At 53.8% G+C, this 22,186-nt stretch overlaps 1 protein-coding gene and 1 non-coding gene across 3 annotated transcripts in view; one reads left to right on the top strand and one right to left on the bottom strand.

Annotated features, from left to right (window-relative positions):
* The window catches only part of PAX5 (paired box 5), a 195,110-nt gene that overhangs the window by 158,881 nt on the left and 14,043 nt on the right, over positions 1-22,186 (top strand). The window lies entirely within an intron of this gene.
* LOC121103163 lies at positions 528-663 on the bottom strand. Its single transcript, XR_005835320.1, has one exon. It is a non-coding gene; the product is annotated as a U4 spliceosomal RNA (small nuclear RNA).

The raw sequence follows: 22,186 nt of genomic DNA, 5'->3' as shown, positions 1-22,186 counted from the left end.
TCAGGCAGCTCACAGAGTGGTTGGGGAGACAGATATAAAAAGTCATCCCTGCATGCTGTGTTAGGAAAGTTTCCTTTGGGTCTGGGTCTGTGATGTGGTAAGGCAATGGCCCTGGGCCATCGTGTGTAATTTGATAATGACTTCCAAGGGGTAGAGCTGAAGGCGGGGGCCTCAGGATATGCTCATCCTGTATACCCATTGCTACGTCTCCACGGGGCAGGGGTCCCCTAACACTGCTGTGCCAGGCAAAGACTAGCCTTCAGGGCCTCCGCACCTGGGATGGGTTCTTACAGACTTTTTAGAATCTAGAATTTTAGGGGAAATTTTAGAAGCAGCAAAGGTCACCATGATTTGTTCCATCTAGATGCTATTATTTTAAAAGATTTATGTACTTATTTGAGAAAAAAGAGTGAGAGAGAGCGCACACGCACCCACACATGAGCAGGGGAGGGGGTGGCAGAGGGAGAGACTCTCAAGCAGACTCCCCGTTGAGCATGGAGACCAATGAGGGGCTCGAACCTGGGACCCATGAGATCATGACTTGAGCTGAAACCAAGAGTCGGACGCTCAGCCTAGGTCACACAGGTGCCCCAAGTTTTCAATTAGCAATAATTGGGTCTCAGATAAACCTCACTGGCTACGATACTGCCACTGTGCAAAGCTAGTTCCATTAAATGGAGTGTCCTTTTAGGGAACATGAAGGGAAAAGGGAGGGAGGGCATCACAGACCTTTGTCACACACCCCTTGGCAGGAACAGGTGAGAAGCAGAATCCTAGCTGTGGAAGAGTACCCCCACCAGAGCCGGGAGCTCACCGGCTGCCCAGAAAGTATCCAGCACTGGGGAGCTCGGAGCAGGAGTTGAGGACGTCTCTCCTCCTCTGGGCTATTCTGTTTCTAGCTCTCCCCATCTCTGCTCCTTCTGATGGCGGTTACTGAGAACCAGTCATGAGTGGGGGAAACTATATGTTTGGGCTCCTGACTTTTTGTTTCTCCCTGATGTGCCTCTGCAAGTGGTATTTTTTTTTAAACAAAAAACTGGGTTGTGATGCCTTTTTAGGAAATTGGGAGATACAGTCGGGTTTTGCTTTAGAAGAAATTGAGGTATGTGGAGGGCATCTGAGCATTGGATGAAATGAAGTGGTGCAGGGTGACCTGGTGGCTGTTAAGGCCTTCCCAGCCTAAAGAAGTTGGGTTCTTGGACTGGTTCAGAGAGGAGTGCAGGTGCACAGCCCTCGAGTGTGGGTGTCCGGAGGAAGTGGGTGGCCTCACTGGGCCTGGGGCCCTCATCCTCCTAAATCCAAGGGCCGAGTCAGATTCTAGGAGATGCACCCTCAGGGGACAAGGGCTGCAGGTCGTGTACGCACAGGCCCTAGCAGAGCAGCAACAGGGGAGTCATCCTCAGCACCTGGCCACACAGTAAATGGCAGAGCAGCCCGACTCCAAGCCCCGGGGATTTTAAGCCATTCTGTTGCATTGCTTCCCAGTACCACTTCCTGCCTGAAGTCTGCCAAACGGCTGGGTGGCCATTCTCTCCAGTTAAATAGTCAAGTCCTGGTTGGGGTAGATGAGGAAAAGGTGCTTTGGGCCTGGCTCACCTGGGTGGGCTAGGAGGGAGAAGCTGGGAGGAGCCCTCCTGGAAGGAAGGGGTCGCCATGCGGGAGCCAGTGCTCCATAGTATCCAGGGTTTAGACCAGCCCCCTAGCCATCTACCCATTGGAGGCTCAGGGTCCAGCCCACTTCTTCTGGGTAACTTTCCTCATTGTTTTTATGACATTATCCGTGAGTGTATCTTAGCCCCTACCAGACTTGAGCTCCTGAAGAAAGAGGTTGACATCCTAGCCAGGACTTCCTACGGGACAGTAATGGGGAATGCAGGGTCCCTGAGAGGTCCTGGGCCTAGGGCCCAAGAGCTTTTCAGGAATTTACAACGATGTGAGGGCTGACCCAAACTGGTTTTGCCTTGAAAATTCAAAAAGGAAGCTGAAAAACTGGCATTAATAAATGTTAAGTTTAGTGTCTAGAAATTGTAATATTATGTTAACTTCATTAACTATTAAATTTAGTGCTCATAAAAATTTCATTACATTTGAGAACAGTTTTTAAGTTGGATTTTCTCACTGTGCAATAATTCCCTGGTCTGTATCTTGATTGCTGAGAAATCAAAGCCAACCATAGGTTAGATAAATTGCTTGTGGCCAAATAATTTCCGAAGCAAAATTATAAAAATAAGCCTTTTGTATTTTTAGAGTGAGAAGTATCATTATTGTGGTACCGTTATGGGTGAAGTACTATAAGGTGGGTTGGAGAGGTGCCCCCATAGGAAGGCACTTGGGGGTCTGGGAGGAAGCAGCATGGGAGGCACCCTGATGTCCTGTTGAAACATATTGAACATAAAAAGTAATGGTGGGACTTTGAGCTGATCAGGTTTCAGCATCCATCCATCCATCCATCCGTTTTTCTTTCCTTTTCTCCTCCCTCCCTTCCAACATCTACTGATTATCTGCATGTGCCATGCACGGACCTAGGCATATGAAGGTGAAAGTCGTGCCCCTTGTCCATGAAGAGCTCTTAGTCTATAGTGCAGATGGGCAAGTCAGTAAGGATCTAGGGGGACGAATGTGGTAATAGGTAAACTCAGGGACTCTGGGAGCACAGAGAAGGGGGGTGCAGCCTAGACAAGGAATGTCAGGCATAGAGGGCTCCAGAATTTCTCTGTAGTGGGTTGGGGGGGGCTGTCTGAAGCTGATTTTGCAGAGTATTACTGAAATTGTGAAATGCTGTTCACATCAAGGAATGTAAGAGGTTAGGGGTGTAGCTAACCCTGGGTCAGGGGAGGAATCTAGGAAGAGATGAGTGTCTGGCTTGGCTTGTCACTGGGGTTGAAGCATATGTTAGTCAGTGGGAGGTGGAGTGAGGAGGGAGACAATGGATCGGGGGTGGGGGGACAGTGAATACATAGGTATGGTCTGATTCTACACACACTGGAGTTCTTCCAAAAACCCAGACTGAATCTACTGGGGTTGTCGGTGTTTTCCTCCCTTTGATTTGCTGGAATCTGCAGCCCCCACCTACAAGACCTCATCAGCCGTCAGCCTTCAGCTGGCCTGATCACCCTCTCTAAGCCTGTGGGTCACTCCACCTGGGATTTCTCTCCAGAGAACTTCTGGCAGTGGTCTGAGCCTTCTGGGGGCAGGGAGAGCCAGTAGGGCTTGGCTCCTGCTCTCCAAAAGACTTCTTAATGAGGCCAAAATGCTTATGCCCATATGCTAGTTCCACCTGCAAGCCTCCCGCCTGCCTGCGTGGTAGTGTCAAAGGAGCCCTCTCTGTTATCCCGGGTTGCGGTTTGAAAGCACCTGGGGAGGTTGGAGTGTTTGTGCCGCTTCAGGGGCAGGCTAGCTGAGTTCGGAGAGGTACCATGCCTTGCCAGGGGTACACAGCCAACAGGGGAGCAGCTGGGCCTGGCACCTGGCGCTCATGCTCAAGTTCACCCAGCTCCTGGTGCCCGTGGAGAGAAGGAATGGGCTCTGGGCCCGGGAGACGGTCTTGGTTTCCTTGGTGCTCCATCAGGGCTGTGGCTGGCCTTCCTGACCCAGAGACATTTTTATGGCCCAGAAGAGGCTCTTCCCAGCTGGGACACCAGAGAAACACACTTGGGATGCTAGTACTTTCCCTTCAACTCCCCGTCTTGCCCTCTCCGTGTTTGACCCATCCTTCTAGGCACCAAATCAAATGCTCTTATAGGAAGCCTCCCCCAGCGCCCCCCACTCCGCCCTGGGGCCTCCTCTCTCCCGTGAACACACCCCAGGGCACAGCCCACGGTCAGAGCTGCGGTGACTGAGTGCTCCCATCCCCTGGTTGCTCCTCTTGGACTCCTCCACCTGCTCTGTCCCTGAATACAGTAGGCGCTCAATGGAGATGGGTGGAATTCATTTGCATCAGGCACACGCCCCTCCCTCCCTTGTCCGGTGCAGGGTCAGGGGCTTAGGGCCCAACTGTGTAATTAAAGAGAGCTCCAGCTTGACTTCCATGCCCCCACTCTTTCTTCCAATATTTGCTCTGGCTGGAAGACGCCGAGACAATGGCCCTTGTTACCCTCTGTTTGAGTTATTTATTTTTTTCACTTTTCCCTCCTTCCCCTCTCAGGGGACTCGCCTCTCGCCCTCATCCCTCATGTTTTCCCTTTCACTTGACTGTCACTCTCATTGTCCTCCCGGGGCCGGGAACGCGGGGTGACAGGCAAGGGGAGCCCAACCGGGCTGGGGAGGCTGGAAATATAGTCATTAATGGGACCTGCGAAGCCCAGATGTCCTCCCTGAATGCGGGTAATTTGTTTTTAATGAAAAACCACGCGGTGACCCTGAACAAATGAATTTTCTTTATAAGGAGTCTATGTGCAGCCGCACAAATAAAGGACCCAAATCAGGGAGACTTAGATCCAGGGTTGAGAGAAAGAGAAAGAAAGAGGGAAGGAGTGGAAAAGAGAGCCAGAGAGATAAAAGAGCAAGTAAGGAAAATTTTAAAATGACAACTGTGTTATCATGTCTTTTTGTCTAAAGAGCGATCCCAGGTCACAAATGCCTTGGGCATTGTCCCGCCAGCGCAGGATGCATGACAGGTGTGGCCATTTTGAGGTCTTGTTCACAACAATGCGAAGAATACGAACCACCATTGGGACACATCTTTACAATTTACAAGCCTCTTTCGTGTGTAATCTCAGAGCATCCACACCGTGGTGCGAGAGGGTAAAGTTCGTAGCCCCATTTCACAGAGATGAAAACCGAGGCTTAGGAAAAGCGGTCACACAGCTAGCAGGTGGTCCAGTCCAGATGACAGGGGGAGGACTTGGCAATTTGGTGTCTGACTCTTAGAAACACTGTGTTAACATCTAGAAACTAGAGAAGGGCGCACAGGAGCAGCTCTGGGCAAGGGGAGGTGCTGTGTCTGTACCCAGGATTGAAGCAAATCCTCACAGCCCCTGGAACTTGCCTTCCATCAGGGCTTTGTCAATGTACAGACTTTCTGAGAACACTTTGAGGGGGGAATTCTGGAAACAGAACTCCTCAGAAAGAAGCTGGAGACACTTGGGAAAATGGCTGCAAGGGAATCGAACCTGGAGACCAGCTGTGTATCACCTGCCATTACCCAGTACTTTGTGGTGGAGTGTGGAGCAGATAATGGGGAGGGGATCTGCCTGTAGGAAAGACACTGGAGGCAGTGAGCCCAGGTCGAGATTGGGGTGTGTCTCTGGGGTGTGGGGAGGGTTCTGCTCTAACACACTCCTTGCTGAGGGCTGGACGTGGCCCTCACACATTCTGAGGCTGCAGCTCCCTCTGTCTCGGATGGACGGGGCCGGAGTGAATCTGAGAAACCAGGCTGCGAGTGTGCGGAGGAGGTCAAGGAAAGCACTTGTTCAGGGCCACACAGCCAATCAGAAGAGCCAGACTGGCCTTCTTGCGGTGATAGCTGCCGGCCCTGTGGTTCCCACTGGGCAAATACCAATGCCCCTGCCTCCCCCACTTTCAGTTTTTCCCTGAGGCAATGAAAAGAAAGCATTTTGTCTCCTGACCTCAGGCAGGTCTGGTATTCCTGGGGTGGGCTCTGGGTGACCTGGCTTCTAGAACAATCCAAAGCAGGACTCCCACCCCACCTACCCCACCTTGGCGTGTTCTTCCTGAGCCCACATCTCTCCCCCAGCCCTGGGATCCGGCCAGCTGGGATAGAGACGGTTACCGTCCTCGGGGCCCATCAGAGCTTCTGCAGGGCACCTGTGGGCCATGCCAAGGCCCTGGCTCCTCCCGCTCTCTGCTTTTCCCCCAGAGCCAGGCAGCGAGACAAAAAGAAATGATTGTTTTCTTTTCCTGGGTTCAGTTTCCCTCTGGAAGTTGTGACCCAATTAGAAAATCAGACAAATAGAAAAATCTGGCCACGACCCCAGCTGAGGTTATAAAGTCTCTGCTCACATGTACGTCTCTGCCTCCCCTGCTCTTCTGCGAGTCCCAGACCGGCTCAGGCTCCCTCGGCCACCCGGAGCAGACCTTCCTCAGTGCCGTGCTCCTCTGTAATTGATAATTTATTCCCCACTGACTACCAGAATGGATTTGAGACAGCTTCTTGACCTTTCAATAACAGCAGCCCAAACCTGAAAACCCCGTTCTAAAGTGGGAGGACAGCTGGTGGGTCACACGTAGAGGACCGGGAGTGATGCCGCGGCTGCACGCTCCCCTCCGCGAGTGGACTGGTTTTTGACAGGGTCCCACCATCAAGCCCATGCTCCGTGCCCAGCTCTGCACCTGGAGCTGCCTAGGCTGCGCGGCTGGGAGCAGGGAGCTCACTTTCTTGGAAACAGTTTCTGTCTGGATGTGCTCCAGAGCATGCTTCCAAATACATAGTTTTAATCAAGAAGAGGATCACCAGAAGAACTGAGACAAATTGTGATTTTTGACAGTGGACAATTATAAATGCCAGGAGGGGTTGCTGGTTGCCAGTTGGCAAACAAACTCCTCTGATGAGGTCTTAGATTAATTACACTACCAGTGAGCGGACCAGGGGTGGGGTCTCTTAATTGTCCTCAATCGTGGCATGAGTTCTGATCTTCCTTGCCGGCCTTCCTCCCTCCCTTCCTTCATCAGATAATCCTTCAGCTCTTCCTGGGTGCTGAGCCCAGTTCACAGAGTAGGCATAGAAATAATTGCATTTCTCAAGTCCTTGGAGCCTCTACGGGAAGAATCACCCACATCGCCTACTCAGAATGGAAAGAAATCAGCTCGATTGTGGCAGGTTTGCGGGATTGCTAGGCCCAGGGACTAAGCAGGGACTCCAGGGGATAAGAAGATGAGGTTTGGTGGAGGCAGGAGTCGAGGGCTCACCCACTGACAGGAAGGGATGCTCTGGCCTGTGGCTAGCCTCCCAGGAGGGCTCCGAGGGAAGCCTGGCCCCTGGAAATCTTCATCCCTGAAGTGGGTGCCAGGCCCATGTGTACAAACAGGGGGCTCCGTATTTAGGAGTGGGGAGGAGCAGGGAGCTGCCCTGAATGGCTGCCCGCTTTGGAAATTTCTATGCATTTGTAATAACAAAATTACCATAATTTGCTCGTTAACGCAGCTAGATCAGTCAAGCATTGTTCCATCGCGGGCAGGGAGGCCGCGGCGCCTCTCTCTGCACACTCTACACACCCCAGCCAGCCTGCCAGCCCGTTAGAGCGCTGGAAATTAGCATGCAAATGGTCCTAATTCGGTGGGCGAGCTGTCAGGCAGCGCCTCTCCGGCCTCGTCTCTGTGAAGGCCCTGACAGCCCGGCTCCGGCGCCGGCCCACCCTCCTCGCTCCAGCCAGGAGGGGCTCCGAGGGGCACCTCCAGACTGACAGCTTGGCGGCCTCCCTCCCTCCGTCAGCGCCATCAGGCCTGGCGGCGGACTCCCCAGGGAGCAGGCAGGGCCTGCCACCATGCCGGCTGGCCGAAGGAGGCAAGTAGGCAGGTGGGCTGGTGGGGGAGGCTGGCCAGTGCTCTGGTCCACCAGCCTTGGCTGGACTGGGGCAATGGGACAGAGTCAGGGTGGAGCTGTGGCCGCCTCCCCCCCCCCAACTTGGGGTCTGGTTGGGGCATAGGGACCCTCGCTGCAGGTGGGTTCTGAGAGTGGGGACTGTGGGGCACCTTCTCCCACATGCACATCCACAAGGAGGAAATTCAGATCCTGCCTTGTTCTCCCTTCTTTGTCTTCCTGGTCAGACTTAACACAGGACACACCCTCCCCCATACCTGTCTCTGTCCAAACGATTCATGGAATTCCTTCAGCCATAATGGAGAACTGGGGGAGGCTGGAAGGTGTGTGCTGTGGGCGGGATGCCCTAGACCAGGATTCCATACCCTTGGGCTTCAGTCCTGCCTCTGGGTTTACCAGCCTTTGGGGGGAGTCACCTTCCCCTGTCTGTGCTTGGCACATCCTCGGGACTAAATAAATGTGGGTGGAAGGAAGAGAACCCGGGTGGGCCCAGGTAGGACTGTCTTTGGGGTCCACCATATCCATCCTTATGTTCCCCTCCTGGTCTGTGACAGTAGAATGAAGAAGCTGCTGCAGGCGAAGAGGGGGGGCCACGAGGCGTGAAACTCCCCCGTGCTGTTTCTCGGGAGCTTGCCCCTTCCTGCCCATGAGCCAGATGCCAGCCCCGTGCCCAGAGGCAGGGTTTGGTGAGTGCAGAGCAGGGCGGATTTCAGTCCCCACTCAGCTGATCAGCTGGTAGCTCTTATGCAGTGAACAACCCACTCATTCCTACATGGCAGCCCTGCTCCTTTGTCTGTTTCAAGGAAATCTTATTGGGTCTTTTGAGCCTTCAGATAAACGCAGAGGTAAGAGAGACCCTTAGAAATCCCAAACCCCAGCTGGCTCCTGGCTGTCTGGGAGGCAGAAGAGGGCTCATGAGCCTGAGTCCCTGCTGCATCACAGCCCCACCCACTGCTCAGCACCGAGCCTAGCGCAGAACAGATGCTCAGGAAGGGTTTAGAAGGCCCATTTAATAACCCGTGGACCAGGAGAGGAAACAAATGTGCAGACGTGTGCCTGGGTGAGCTAAAAATCATGTGGACCTCGGACCACACGCCTTCAGCCAGCTGTGGCTTTTTCTGTCCACCTGGTCTTTGGTTTGTTTATCTGGGGCCCAGGGCGTAAGCCTGATGGAACTTTACGGTTCTATGTACCAATCTCTCAATAGCTGCTGTTGGGCTCTTGAAGAGAACGAGTCCTACCAACCACGGGGTCCCAGATACGATGAGGACAGCTCAGGGGTACATTCATTCCTACCCTAGAAGGCCATCCTGGAGATGTCCAAAATTCCCGGGGTGAGACCAGATGGATGCCTGCAAACTGCATTTCTGCTCTAGGAAGAATTGCCCAGGCTCCCCCTAGTGGAGAGTTGGGGTGCAACACCCTGCTGCATTCCTGGTCTGTGGCAGTACAGGGCAGGAGGGTCTCCTGCCCCCCCACCTTTTCTCAGTTTACCCTCAGTTGGGACCTGCATACTCTCCTGAAATCCTCATCACAACCCTGCAGGGACCCTTGGTTATCACTTTTGTTATAGACTCAGTGAGAGGAAGGGGCTGGCCTGATGGCCTATAGAGCCAGGTGCTTTCCCTTCCACCCACCAGCCCACATCTAGCCTCCTTCTGTAGGTGTCCTTGGCTTTGGCCAGATGACCATCTGCTTGCCTGGCCACACAGTCTGGCCCCTCTCAACCTTGTGGCGTTAGACTCCAAATGGCCGGAGGGGAGCACTCTGTAGATAGGTCAGTCTTTCAGTACGTTTGCAGTAGCATCCTTCCTGGCCTCCGCACTGCCAGTGTTGCCTCGTAAGGCCATTCTCAGCATAGTGGCCAGTGCAAGGCACTAAATCTGAGTCAGGACATGTCCCTGTTTTGCTCACTTAGAGCAAGGGCCAGAGTCCTTATATCATCTTTCCCCCTCCCCACTTCCTTCCCTGACCTCATCTTCTGCCTGCCCCTCTTCACTTCTCCTCTGCAGCCATACAGACCTCCTCACTGCTCTTCCAACACACCGCTTATACTCGTGCCTCAGGGCCTTTGCACTTGCTGATCCTTTTGCTTGGAGAGCTCTTCCCACAGATAGACACATAGCTAATTCTCACTTCCTCAGCTTGTTATTCAAAAGTCATGTTTTGGTGAAGCCATCCCTAGTCACTCTATCTAAAATTTCACCACTTGATGTCTTTTCCTTAACATATGCTATATGCTGTACTTTTAATTATTTGTTTTGTTTATTATCTGTTTGTACCACTAGAATATAAGCTGCATGAGGGCAAGGTCTTTAGTCTGTTTTGCTCATGGCTGTATCCTTAGTGTCTAGAACAGTGCCAGGTAGTTAGTAGGCACTCAGTCAATATCTGGTAAGTAAGTGGATAAATAGACTATCTGCTGTGTACCTCGCCTCAAGGTAGGCGTAGGCCAGCTCTCCCCAGCACATCTGTGGTGCCCCCCACCTAGCCTTGCATTTTCTCCCTTGGGAGGCTTCTCCACTCTTCCTTCCTTGGCCCCCAAAGACATCTCCCTTCCTCCCCCAGAGCCCCAGGTTGTTTCCCCAGAGCTGCCTCTCAGCCAGATCTGTGGGCTGGTCACAGAGGACACGGATGAACATGTCAGCTGAATTTAAGAAAGAAGAGATCTCCATCAGCACAGCTGATTTCAGGGCTGACCTACTCACTACACTCCTGGGGAAACTGAGGCCTGCACTGAGAAAGGGCCTTGCTGCAGTGAGTTTGTGGTAAAGAAGAGACTACCTCCTGGTCCTTGGAGGTGTGAGGACTGGCCCGGGGGGAGGTGTGATCCAGCTCCCTGCACAGAACGAGCATCTGCTCGAGCTCACCGACTCACAGTGGTGGCTGCCCACGACCGGCTTGGAGCTCACCCACACCGGCGGGCCGTCCTCTGTGTTCTTAGAGGTTGGCCTCCTTAGGACCCGGGGATGAGAAGTAGTGTAGTGTGCCCCTGAGGATGCTGGGAAACTCCTTTGCATGGTGGCAGTGTCTCTCAAACCTTCCTGCAGACAAGCCACCTGGGGGTCATCTTCCAGAGTAGATTCTGGTCCAGTAAGCCCAGAGCGGAGCCCAGGATGCTGCATTTTTTTTTAAGATTTTATTTATTTATTCGACAGAGATAAAGACAGCCAGCGAGAGAGGGAACACAGGCAGGGGGAGTGGGAGAGGAAGAAGCAGGCTCATAGCGGAGGAGCCTGATGTGGGGCTCGATCCCATAACGCCAGCATCACGCCCTGAGCCGAAGGCAGACGCCTAACCGCTCTGCCACCCAGGCGCCCCAGGATACTGCATTTTTAACAAGATCCCCAGTGATGCCGATGTGGCTACACTCAAGTAGCTATCCACTGGTTCTTGAACTCTCTGCACATTGCAGTCACCTCACAAGTTTAGACATGTACTGATATCTGGCCCCACCCCAAGATTCCAGTTTAACCAGCATGGGGTGTGTCCTGCTCTTCTGGGTTTTTCAAAACTCCCCAGATGATTCTAATAGGCAGCAAGGTTTGAGAACCCCTGGCCTGGGTCACTGCCCATTATTCCTGCCCCGAGGGCAGCTCTGCTCTGGGAAAGCAATGCAACTTGGAGAGAAAGGCATTGACTCAGTGAGGAAGGGTGAGGAGCTGGGAGTCTGCAAGGCAGAGGAGAGGCTGGAAGGGGGTGCAGGTACTGAAGGAGGGGCCTGCTGAGTCTGGAGGCCAGCATGGAGGAGAGATAAGAGAGCCTGGGGAGCCTTTCCCAGCAGAAAAGCAACCGGGAGAGGTGAAGCAGCTGAATGGCCCCTCAGAGCCACAGTCTTTGGCTTCCTTCTGAACCCTGACTCCGAGAGAGAAATAGCTCCCTTCCCCCTCTTCAGCCTCGCCTGCCTCTCTACCTGTATCCCCGCACGGGTCCCCAGCCACCCAAGATCCATGTAATTTATGGTGTGTTGCCCCCTCCCGCAGACTGGGGGCTCTCGGTGGGCAGGGACCGTGTCTGATTCATCTCTGCCTCCCCAGGCCCCAGGCCCTGCGTGCTGGAGGTAGGAAAGGTGTGTGGAATTGAGCGGATTCCTCGGGGTGCACCGGTGTTCAGGGCCTCTGTGCTACTGCGTTCCCAGCGCACAGCAAAGCCTGTGCATCGTGGTAGTAATTGTGAAGGTAAATCTTGTCTGGTGTCCTCGCAAACACTTGGTGAGGCGTTCCATAAATATGTCAGCAGCAGCATTAAAATTTGATGGCAGGCGGCTCGGGTCGGGACTAGCACTGTGACTTCCCAGCAAGGTATGACACCATCACCTCCCTCTCGTTAGTCAGCGGCGGGATGCTTGCGCCTCTGCACTGAGCTGGGCCCAGTCAGGGGGAGGTGATTTCTTCCGAGGAGGACCCCTGGCTGCTCTGAGGGACAGGCCAAGGTCTAGGCCACAGAAAAGTAAGTCAGCTTCAGGCTGACACTGAGGGGGAGAGGCAGAGTCCCTGAAGGCTCCGGGAACGTGCCCAGAGGCTAGAGGGCCCCCCGAGCTGGAGGAGGCTGGAGCCACTTTTTGAGTCTGGGAGCCAATAAGAACGGCTTTACAGTCAGCCTGGTGGAAATTGTCGATTAGCCCCCAAAAAGGCCTCATTGAATACTTTAAAGGGACATGGCATTAGACTCATCATTAAGCAAGCAAAGGGTCCTTTGGACAGGAGTCTGGGATGAAGAGGTATTTAGTGGCAGAAAGATTGGAACACAAGCTTGTCTACTTCCCACCCCACCATTGTCCATCTGGGGAAACTGAGGCTATGTGAACCTGAGAGACATGTTCAAGGTCATACTGTGGTAGAGACAGAATGAGATCAGGGGCCTAACTCCTAGGTTAAGGCTTTCTCTGCAATCAAGCATTTGGGGCACTTGTTGAAGTATGAGGAAACTACCTAGAAATAGAATTTTCATTAAAAACAAGCCCGAGTACCTCCACCCTTTCAGCAATCGCACAGAGCATGTGCTGTGGGACTGAGTCAAGCCTCGAATAGCCCCTCACATTTGTAGAACACGTCTTGATTCACAAAGGACTTTGAAATGGGTTGATATCATTTAGTCCTGCGAGCGTCGTAATACCACGTTGTACAAGCGGAATTCAGGTTCCGAGAGGTAAAGTGACTTCTCTGAGGCCACTCAGCTACATGGCTGAGGGGCTTAGACGGGGACTGACTGGCCGCAGGCCCCCTGGGCTCCCCATCCCCTCAGTTACCATCGCCGCAGCTACTGTCTGTGCAGAGTATGAGGCCCGCGCTTTACCATTACCTGCAAAGATCACGGTGTGGTTCCAAGCTGAAGAGTTTCTGGGGGTTTTGGGCAGGGTGCTGCGTTCGCCTTTGCATCGCCGGGCCTCTGTGGCCTGTTCCAGGCCAGGACACACTTCATCCTGCTAAACTGGCCTTCTGTTTGGGAAGGGATGGAGATTGACCTCGTCCCCAGGCTCCCTTCCCTGGCGACAGGGGCAGCACGCTTGGACTCTTCTGAACACAGCCAGGGCTGGCAGGAGGGGCATAGGGACAGGCTTCGGTCACCTGCTAAATGATGAAGCTTGAATGTTCGCTGAGGCCCACAGCTCAGCCACTTCCTACAAGAAGCCCTCCCAGATACCCCTGCTTCCAAACCTGCCTCACCCTTTTCTCATACCCGAATTTCTAGTTCTGGGTCTAAGAACCCCTTAGAATGCAGGGAGTTCCTGGAGATGCGGAGTCTGAGACCCTCTCGGGGGGCCTAGCACAGAGCTCTGGGTGGAGTAGGGCCCCTGTGAATGCTGAATTGAAAAGATTTACCAAAATCCTGGTGAGTTTATTAGACATCCACCAGAGGTGTGTGAGCTGGATTCTTTTGGGAATACAGCTCAGTGTTATTCCAACTGAACTCTGTGGAATCAGGAGCCTAGCAGTTTAGGGCATGCAATGAGGGCTTCTGGCAAGGTTACTCAAAGAAAACCTTCAGGTTTCCAGACTCAGCATCTTCTGATAACCACGTGGGTGGTAGGGAAAAAAACAACCCTTCCCAGTTATCCATCCCAGCTGCAGCCCAAGGAATGCAGTTTGGTCCTGTTCTTTTCTGAGCTGTAACTAACAATGGGTTTTGCTCTTGCCTTTTGAGAACACAAAAGCAAAACCACAATGATGAAACTGTTCTGCAGTGAGCTGGGCTTGGTGCTGTCACTGTGTGTCTGAGAGGCCTGGCAAGGCCTGGAGGGGGCCCAGCCCCTCAGGAGAGCACCCATGCAGCGCTCTTTCCCCCCGTGGGACCGCACTCTAGCCCTTGCAACAAACGGGGCCCTGCCCTTTTCAGCGTGTTCTGCTACCTTTCCCTGTCTCTCTGTCTCATGCCTCCACCAAAGATCAAGAACCAGGGTTTTAGTAATGATTTTGTAGCATGATCCCGTGAGCTGTTTTGGTCTGACACTGAAAGGGGATGGCCAAGCGGTGCTCCCTCAGCGAGCATGTGTGCTGCGGCTGGGCCCGTGCTAGGGGCAGCAGAGGTTGCCACGAGTTGTCCATCACACGTGGGGATCCGTCTTGGTTCCCGCCCTCAAGGAGGAGACTCAGCAACAGAGGAATGGAGATAGGGGTCACAACTACTCCGAGTCTGAGCAGGAAGTGCTCTGGGCCATGGGGCTGAGGGCTCAGGGGAAGGTGGGGGAATGCTCTCAGCTGGGACGAGCAATCTAGAAAGCAGTATTTGAGCAGGGTCTTGACAAGTTGGGAGATTGGACAGGAGGAGGAAGAGGAAAGTGGAATTTCAGATGAAGGACACAGCATGAGTGGATGGAGAGGGGCCCCATGGAGCATGTGGGGAATGGCCATTGTTGGCCTTTGGAACGGGGGGCCTTGGGAGGTGTGGCTCAGAAGCTCTCTGGGACCGACCTTGTGGGTCCTTGAATGGCACAAGGGGGCTTCTGGTCACTGCCTCGCAGGCTTGTTTCTCACAACTGTGCTGCGTGTGGGCACTCCCGGTGGCGGTTGGGGGGTGGCACACCAGAGACTGGGACCTGCCTTGCCCCACACCCATTCGCACAAATCAGGTGTTGTCTTGCACCCTAGTGAGGCTGCGAGAGCCATTGGCACATTGTGTGCGTAGACGAGGGCAGTGGAACAATACTTTGGAATAACACCACAGCAGGAGAGCAGATTAAATGGAACCAGAACTGCTCCAAACGTGCCATAGGATAGCCAAGGGTCTCCGCCGGAAATATCTACAGGGGCCAGACTGGTACAGAAAGATGGGAAGTCAGTATCGGGGTACAAGACAACAGTTGTAAATTGCTTGTGGCCGATGACACCCTTGCCCCTTGAAAACACTGGACTGACCACCAATATGTTTTGATTGGTCCCATGTGTCTCGAAAACCCCAGTTCTTGCCTCTGATGGCAGCCAGCTGGTGGGGTCTGGCATGGGCCCTGAAGCCCACGGTGGAGGTGCTGTAGATGTGACAGTGGGGTTGTTTCCCTTGGGTTCCCTGAAGGGTCTTTGAGTTCGGGTTCCCGTGGTTTTAGGCGGCAGCAGTTGGGCTAAAGGCACAACAGGGTCCTAACCCCAGGGGACTGAGTTGAAGCCCACAGTGGTCATGCATCCACCTCATGGCCGGTCAGCGACAGAGCCGGGTCTCACGGGGGCCCACCCAGCCCTGCCGTCCAACTTCGAAGCCCACAGCTCTCTCGAGAAGCAGAAATGAGAGACACATTCTGCATTCGCTCCCTCACTCTTGCCCTCTCTCTCGGTTTTTCTCTTCTCTGTTTTTCTGAAGGCCTTCATGGCTGGCTTGAGCTGGTGGGAGAAGAGGTTTTTCCCAGGAATGGATCGATGCTGTGTGCCGGGCTGTCCGGGCTGACAGGGCTGACCTTTACTGAGTTTGTTCGGGTTTTCCTCTCCCCGTTGGGAGCCCACGGAGGTCTTGCTCTGGAGAGAGGGAGGTTGAGATGCGTTGGCCTTCCAGGGGACCCGTCTGGGGCTGGGCGCAGTGAGGGTAGGAAAGGGGGGACTGTTAGTGCTGGAAGCCGTTTGAGGCTGCTTGTTTGAATCTGTGCCGTCAAGAGAGATTCCTTCACGCATGAGAAAACGGAGTCTTGGTGAGGAGAAGGGGCTTGACCAAAGTCACTCAGAGAGGCTTTGACAGAGCCCCAGAATCTGATCTGTGTGCACACACCCCCACGCACATCCATGTACACACGTGTGTATATGTGTATATGTCTGTATACACGCATACGTGTATATACATGTATGCTGTACATGTGACCCCTAAAATAGTAATATATATATACGTATATATATACATATATACAGTTGTGTCTAATATATACACATTTGAAAGCTGGGGCCTGTGTGGCGAGTCCTAGTCACCTCTGTAGCTACAGACGGCCACGCAGAGCACCTGCTGTCTCTGAGCCGTGGCATGGTATACGGTTCTCCAGGACCACGGGGAGCAGCTGGAGAAATCTCGTGGTCCTTTTCACATCATTCCTTCCTCCTCCTCCTCTTCTGCAAAGCTTTTCTCTCAAAGCCCAGCTTCAATCCTTCAGAAATAGAACTTGGCTGCGAAGTCACTTTGAAAGACTTTCCGTATGTTAATTACAGCCGGCCAAGGTCTCGAGCAGAGGTGGGAGCCCACCATCTGCAGATGGGGTCGCCCCCGGCGAGCTCTGCAAATCCCCATCATCTGGCAGGTGTCGTTTTGGGTTAATTAAGAGCTACACTGAGCCGATTTACCTGTCACTTCTGAGAATTTTAGGAAACTTCGACTTTCTTGCCATCTCTGAGCTTTTAGCAAAGGAGAAACAAAACATCTCTAATTTCTGACAATTTTCCTAGCCCCGGAATCTCCAGGAAAGCTGCCTTAAAATAAAAAACTTTTTATTTTAATCAGTCCTTTCTAGTGACCTCATTGATCTTCACCACTCGTTCTTGTATATTTGGAAGACAGCACTATTCTGGGGAAACCCACCATTTATCCTGAATTTCTTAAGCCTCTGCTTTCTTTCTGAGTCTTCGAGGAATGAACATACATTCCTCAGCTTTACTCTGCTCAGTGGCTTTGGAAGGACTTTCAGTTTGTGTGTCAGGGGCCTTTCTCAGTAGTCAGGGCTGTGGTCAGAGGGTCTGGGGTGGGAGCAGGAACAATGGAGTTTTTTCTACCATCGATGAGAAGGCACCAAGTCCTCGACACATAAGGGTTTGCAAAGATCTGTAACTGTTAAGTCTTGTGATCTTCACAAGCTTCAGAAATAGAGATTTTCCTTCCTTCCATTTTACAGACAAGAAAACTGAGGCTCAAGAGGTAAATTCATGTGCCAAGGCCACCCAGCTTATGAGTGGCAGAGTCTGGCCTGGACCGTGGGTCTGTCTGACTCCAGAGGTCATTTTTGGCCGTCTTCTCCCGGATAGACAGCTCTGGGTGAGGGTGAAGGGTGGAGCACCCCCGTGGCTGTGGTCCTGAGTGGGAGCCTGAAAAGGAGCCAACCCGCTGTTCTTGGGCCTGCTGACAGCCACCAAGCAGGGGGAGTCTGTCTCCTGTGCCCCAGAGTCCTGTCATGTCCCATCTACCTGGTCCCACCCCCTGGCTTTTTCTCATGCAGTTGCCCCTCCCCCCCAACCCCACCACTCCTTTACCCAGTGCGCGGTGCCCACCACAGACAGCTGGTATCTTCTGGCACCCTTAGATCAAGTAAGCTGGACTCGAACCCTTATTCCCTGCCTTACGGAAAAGCCCTATGTCCTCCCCAAGATTTCTGCCACGTTTCCAGGGGAGGCTCACTTTCACAATCTTGCGCTCAGGCTCCCTAACATCACCGAATGCTCGGGCTCTCTGATCTCTTTTGCTCTTGGACCACATCCTTTCATCTCAGCCCCACTGGCCACCAGACACAGCACTTGGCCACCACCTTCGATTCCCGTGTAAGAAGAAAACACTGACCGAGTTGGCTTTACTGAATGTATCTGGGATGGTGGTTGGCAGAGGGGGTGGTTATAGGCTCCAGGAGGGACAACTTAAAATGGGAATCTAGACACCCACTTATATGTTCCTCACCCCCTACCCTCCCCACATGGGGGCTTGAGCCCAGCTCCTGCCTCTGCCCTTTTCTCCTGAAAACAGAACCTCCTGGGATACAGGGCCTTTCTTATGCACAGTGCTTAGGTCTCTAAACTCCATCCCTGACGCCAGTATGGGCTTTCTTTTGCATGTCCAAGAACTCAGTGGAAGCCTTACAATTCCTTTAGGCCTTCTCAGCTTTTAGAGGAGGCCTTCCCCCCCCCCCCACTTCCTCAGCGTTCTGCATATGGGGAGAGGGGAGTTCTCGTCTCCCAGTAACATTACCTTGTCTCCCCTCTCACCAGTCCTATGATGTAGGCCCCTATTCAGGATGAAGAGACTCTGCCCAGAGAGGTTCAGTCACTTACCCAAGGCCACACAGCCAGTAGGCGGAGGGCTGAGTGCAGAGCCTACCCTTGCCCAGNNNCCGCACCCCTCTGTGTGCACACCTTCCCTGACCCCGCCCTGTTTCTGCTCTCATGGTGTCCTGTGGGGAGGGGGGCCCAACCTGTAGTGCTGACTCCCAGTCTGGTCCCACTCCAGTCCTGGTTTCCCCTCGGGACTGCTCCCTCCCAGGAGGCAGGGGATGGAGAAGATGAGGACATATTTTGTTGGTGAGCGTTCCTAGGGGCTTACATGTGACCAACCCCTAGCAGCCCAGGAGCGGTCTCCGAGGAGGGCCTGTGTGCTACGCCTTCCAGGTGGAGGACTCCCTGTCAGTGGGCTGAGCTGGCACCCCAGTCTGCCTCACAGAAACTTTTCTATTAATGCATCAAGAAAAGGTTGCCCAGCTTAAGGGGTTGATATTTTTGAGAGATGCCAAAAGCATGGATCGGTTAGTGGAAAGAAATGAGAGGTTCGTGTTGTCCTTTGTGCTGGACAGTCATAAGGGAAGGTGTTTATTTTTTTTTTAATTCATTTCTGTCTGTGAGTGCAGCTGACACACAAGGTTACATTAGTTTCAGGTGTACAACAGCGATTCCACATGTTGATACATTAGAGCCGTGCTCCCGTCTGGTGTGGCTCCCGTCTGGGAAGGTGTTTATTGTGTGATCTTTGCGTCGGGCCAGCTAGCTGTACTTCTGGGGGTCCTAACAATGAGCCTGAAGAGGGGACTTCCATTTTCTGCCCTGGAGAGCATCACGTTGTAGCCATGTTGTCTCCTAGGCCCCCGTTCCCTCTTGCTTGGACTGTGGCAGCAGTCACCTGTCTGGTTTCCCTGACCACAGGCTCACATTTGCCAGCCAGTCCTCCAGCTCCTGGCCCTCCCTAGTCTCCCCTGGGTCCTAGCTCTAATGCAAGGAAAGCATAATGTTCTTACCCCCCAGTTCTGCTCTGGGGTTTGCCTCTGCTGGGCCTCACAATGACCTGGCCATGCAGAGAGATGCACTCTGACCAGTCCCACCCCACATCTTTGCGTGTGCCTGGGAGAGCCTGCCTCCCTCTGCATATCAAAATCCTCTCTCTCATGTGCTCCCCGGCACCCAGAAAGTGCCCCCAGTGCTTTGCCCAGACCTTCTCTTGGTTGGACAGGATTCACTTTTCTAAGCAGCTATTGTAAGGTTTGAAGGAAAGAAGGTGAATGTTCCTCGGGTGTCGTGAGTGTGGTGAATTTAAGCAGAGGAGATGAAGCAGGAGATTGGCCTCCAGACCCAGAGAAGCCAGCAGCAGGTGGGACCCACTGAGCCCCCAAGGACAGGGCCTCCTTTGCTGCTAGAAGCATCACGGCCCCTGAGAAGTAAAATTCAAGCTCAGCTGACAAGAAGGGTCTTTTTAAAAAAAGAGACAGAAGCCCAAGATGGGACAGCACTGTCACATAGGCAGAGGGTCCTGGGCTGGAGGGCAGGAGGCCAGCCTCTGAGTCCCCCACCTTCCTGAGCTTCCATATCCTCACACAGAAAATGCAGACAGTTGCACCCACCTTGTGGGCTTCACAGGGTTGTCAGGAGGGTTCAGTGAGATTCTGGATGCCAGGGAGGCTTTGGTGAGCAGGATCAGGTCACTGTCATCATGGGCGACATTTGCTGAGCATTCACTGTGTTCTGGGCACTCTGTGTGTCACCCGTCCATTCTCTACCGTGATCACATGCAGGGCCAGCTATTAATTGCTCCTACTTTACTGAGGAGGGTACTGAGGCACAGAGAGGCTGAATGATCCGCCCAAGGTCACAGAGTTAGGACCAGGCCGACTCAGGATTTCAATCCAGGCAGTCTGGCTCCAGAGACCTTGCTCCCAGCCTCTGTGCCAAACTGACTGAGGACCGCTGGGTTCAGTGGTAGCTGTGGGCTCGAAGCCAGGCAGTCTGCTGCTTCCCAGCCACCTTTGGGGTCAGGCTAGGCCAGGTCTCTAGACAGGCAGCTTCCTTGGTATTTGAGGACATGGCCTCCCCACATCTCATGTGGCAAGGGCGCCCTACACTAGCTTTCTCTGTGGCACTTCGGATAATCAGACCACATCCCGAAGTGTGTGGGGAAGCTCCCCTCACCCTGAATGCGCACTCTCCCAGCGCAGCTCACGGGACAGGGCTGGCTGAGGGTGCCCACAAAGCCCCCACTCAGCACACCAGGCAGGGGGTCCCTGGGGTTCTCATCGTCCACCGAGGAGCAGAGTGGTTGTGTGAGTGGAACCCACCAGTGGATCAGAGAAACCGGGTTGAATCCTGGCATGCAGGAGGTGCTCCATACACCCCCGGCTCTCAGTACTAATGCGGAAGTAGTGGCAGCCATCATCTGTGTCCCTGGTGCGCTGTGTCCCTGCTCATTCATTCAACAAATAGTTTTCAGTGCCTTTAGATGTCAGGCCCTGTACTAGACATGGGGAGGGAGACGTGAATTTGACAGAACTCCGTACCCCCATTGAGCTTCCATTGTACTGGAGCAGACAGAATTAACAAGATGAGCACAAAAAACAAGAGATGTTGGGTCGTGATCAGTTCTATGGAAGAAAATAAAGCAGGAAAGAGGAATGGGGTAGAAGCAGTTTCCGTATTAAATTCGGCGGTCTGGAGATGAAATTGGAGCAAAACCTAGAAGGAGGTGAGGGAGAGAGCCATGCAGACATATGTGCGGGACCATCACGTATCGGGTAGAGGCAGGCGAGCTACCGGCCATCCACGAATGCCGGCTGTCTGCTGTGGATGGGGCATTACACGGGGAGCACGAGGGGGTGGCGCACAGGTGCAGAGAGGAATCAGACCCAGACCTGCAGGACAGACACTCCCACGTCACAGGAGACTCCCATGTAGGTGCTGTGGGATGCTGCGGGAAACAGAGTCCCCCTGAAGAGGGGGCTCCCCAGAGAAGGAGGTATCAGAGAGCCAATTTGGGGACAGGGTAATGGTGGTGGAGGGTGGGGGGTAGATAACACAGACACAGTTAACTCCAGCTGAATGGACCCAAGACCTACACTTCCGGGGGCTGGAGATCAAGGAGGCTTCCCGGAAGAGGTGGCCTTGGAGCTGAGCCTGGCAGACAAGCATGATGTTGCTAGATGGAGAAGCAGAGACTGCCTTTGCCAGCACAGCCTGGTGCCCTGGGTCCAGGCACAATGCTGTCAGGAAGTGCCTCTGATGGGACAGCCCGGAGCCCTGAGGGGAGGGTGGCTGTCCCCCTTCTCCAGGCTGCTCAGTCGCTCTGATCCCCCACCCTGCCCCCGAGGAGGAGGAGGCACTGATGGATATGCCGAGGCTGGGCTGCTGCGGCCCAGCACTGTCACCATGCTCTCCCTCCCTCCGCCGGAACCTGACACCCTGACCACTGAGGCATAAAAAACAGAGAATTGGAAGGCTCAGCCTGTCAGGCTGGGAGTGGCCCCCAGAGAGGCCTGAGGAGGAGCGTGTGTGTGTGTGTGTGTGTGTGTGTGTGTGTGTGAGTGTGTGTGTGTGTGTGTGTGAGTGTGTACACGCTCCGCCAGTGGTTGCCTGTAGAAATGGGGAGGAGGCCAGCCGGGCCCAGGGGGTGGGAGCGGCCGGCCCCTGAGGCGTACTTCATTGTTCCTGCCCTACCTGGTGGAGCTCCAGGGACCCTACATCGGGGCCGGATGCTGGGAAAAGAGCACTGCTCCAGGTCCTGCCTTCTGGTTGGTCCTTCTGAAGGCTCCTGCCCTTTGGCCCTTTGGCATCCTTGAGAAGAATCCACAGAAGCATGTCTGGGCTGAGGGTGGTCTCGTGGGGCTGTGTAACTCCTGTCACCACTGCCAGGAAGGAGCCCACATGCTCTGTAACCAGTGGCTTACAAAGCCACTCACCAGCCAGCTACCAACACAACCAGGGCCAGGCATTGCGGTCTGTGCTAGGAGTCCGGCCCAAACCAGGCGCTCTGGGAATCCCAGCCACGGGGAGGAGGCAGGCTGCATAGCCAAGGCAGCTAGGTTTGAGGGCAGGAATTTTGAATTTCTTTCCTATGACCGGCTGGTAGTAAGCAGGCTCTCCTGGGGCTGAAGAAAGTGCCAGACGCAAGAAGCAGGGCCCCATGAGCAGCTGCGCCAGAGTGAGCTGTCCTCAAGTCCTACTGTGCCCCCTTCTCCCAAAACTGTCCCTACCCCGCACAGCTCGTAGTTTCTGCCCATGCATCCCCAGCAGCTAACAGCGGCCCCTTTCCCAATGCTGTGCTCCCCAG

Source organism: Ursus maritimus, unplaced genomic scaffold, assembly GCF_017311325.1.
Source record: "Ursus maritimus isolate PB19 unplaced genomic scaffold, ASM1731132v1 scaffold_17, whole genome shotgun sequence".
In the NCBI taxonomy this organism is placed as follows: domain Eukaryota; kingdom Metazoa; phylum Chordata; class Mammalia; order Carnivora; family Ursidae; genus Ursus; species Ursus maritimus.
The sequence above is the reverse complement of the archived record's forward strand: the minus strand, read 5'-3'. Positions and strand labels throughout refer to the sequence as shown.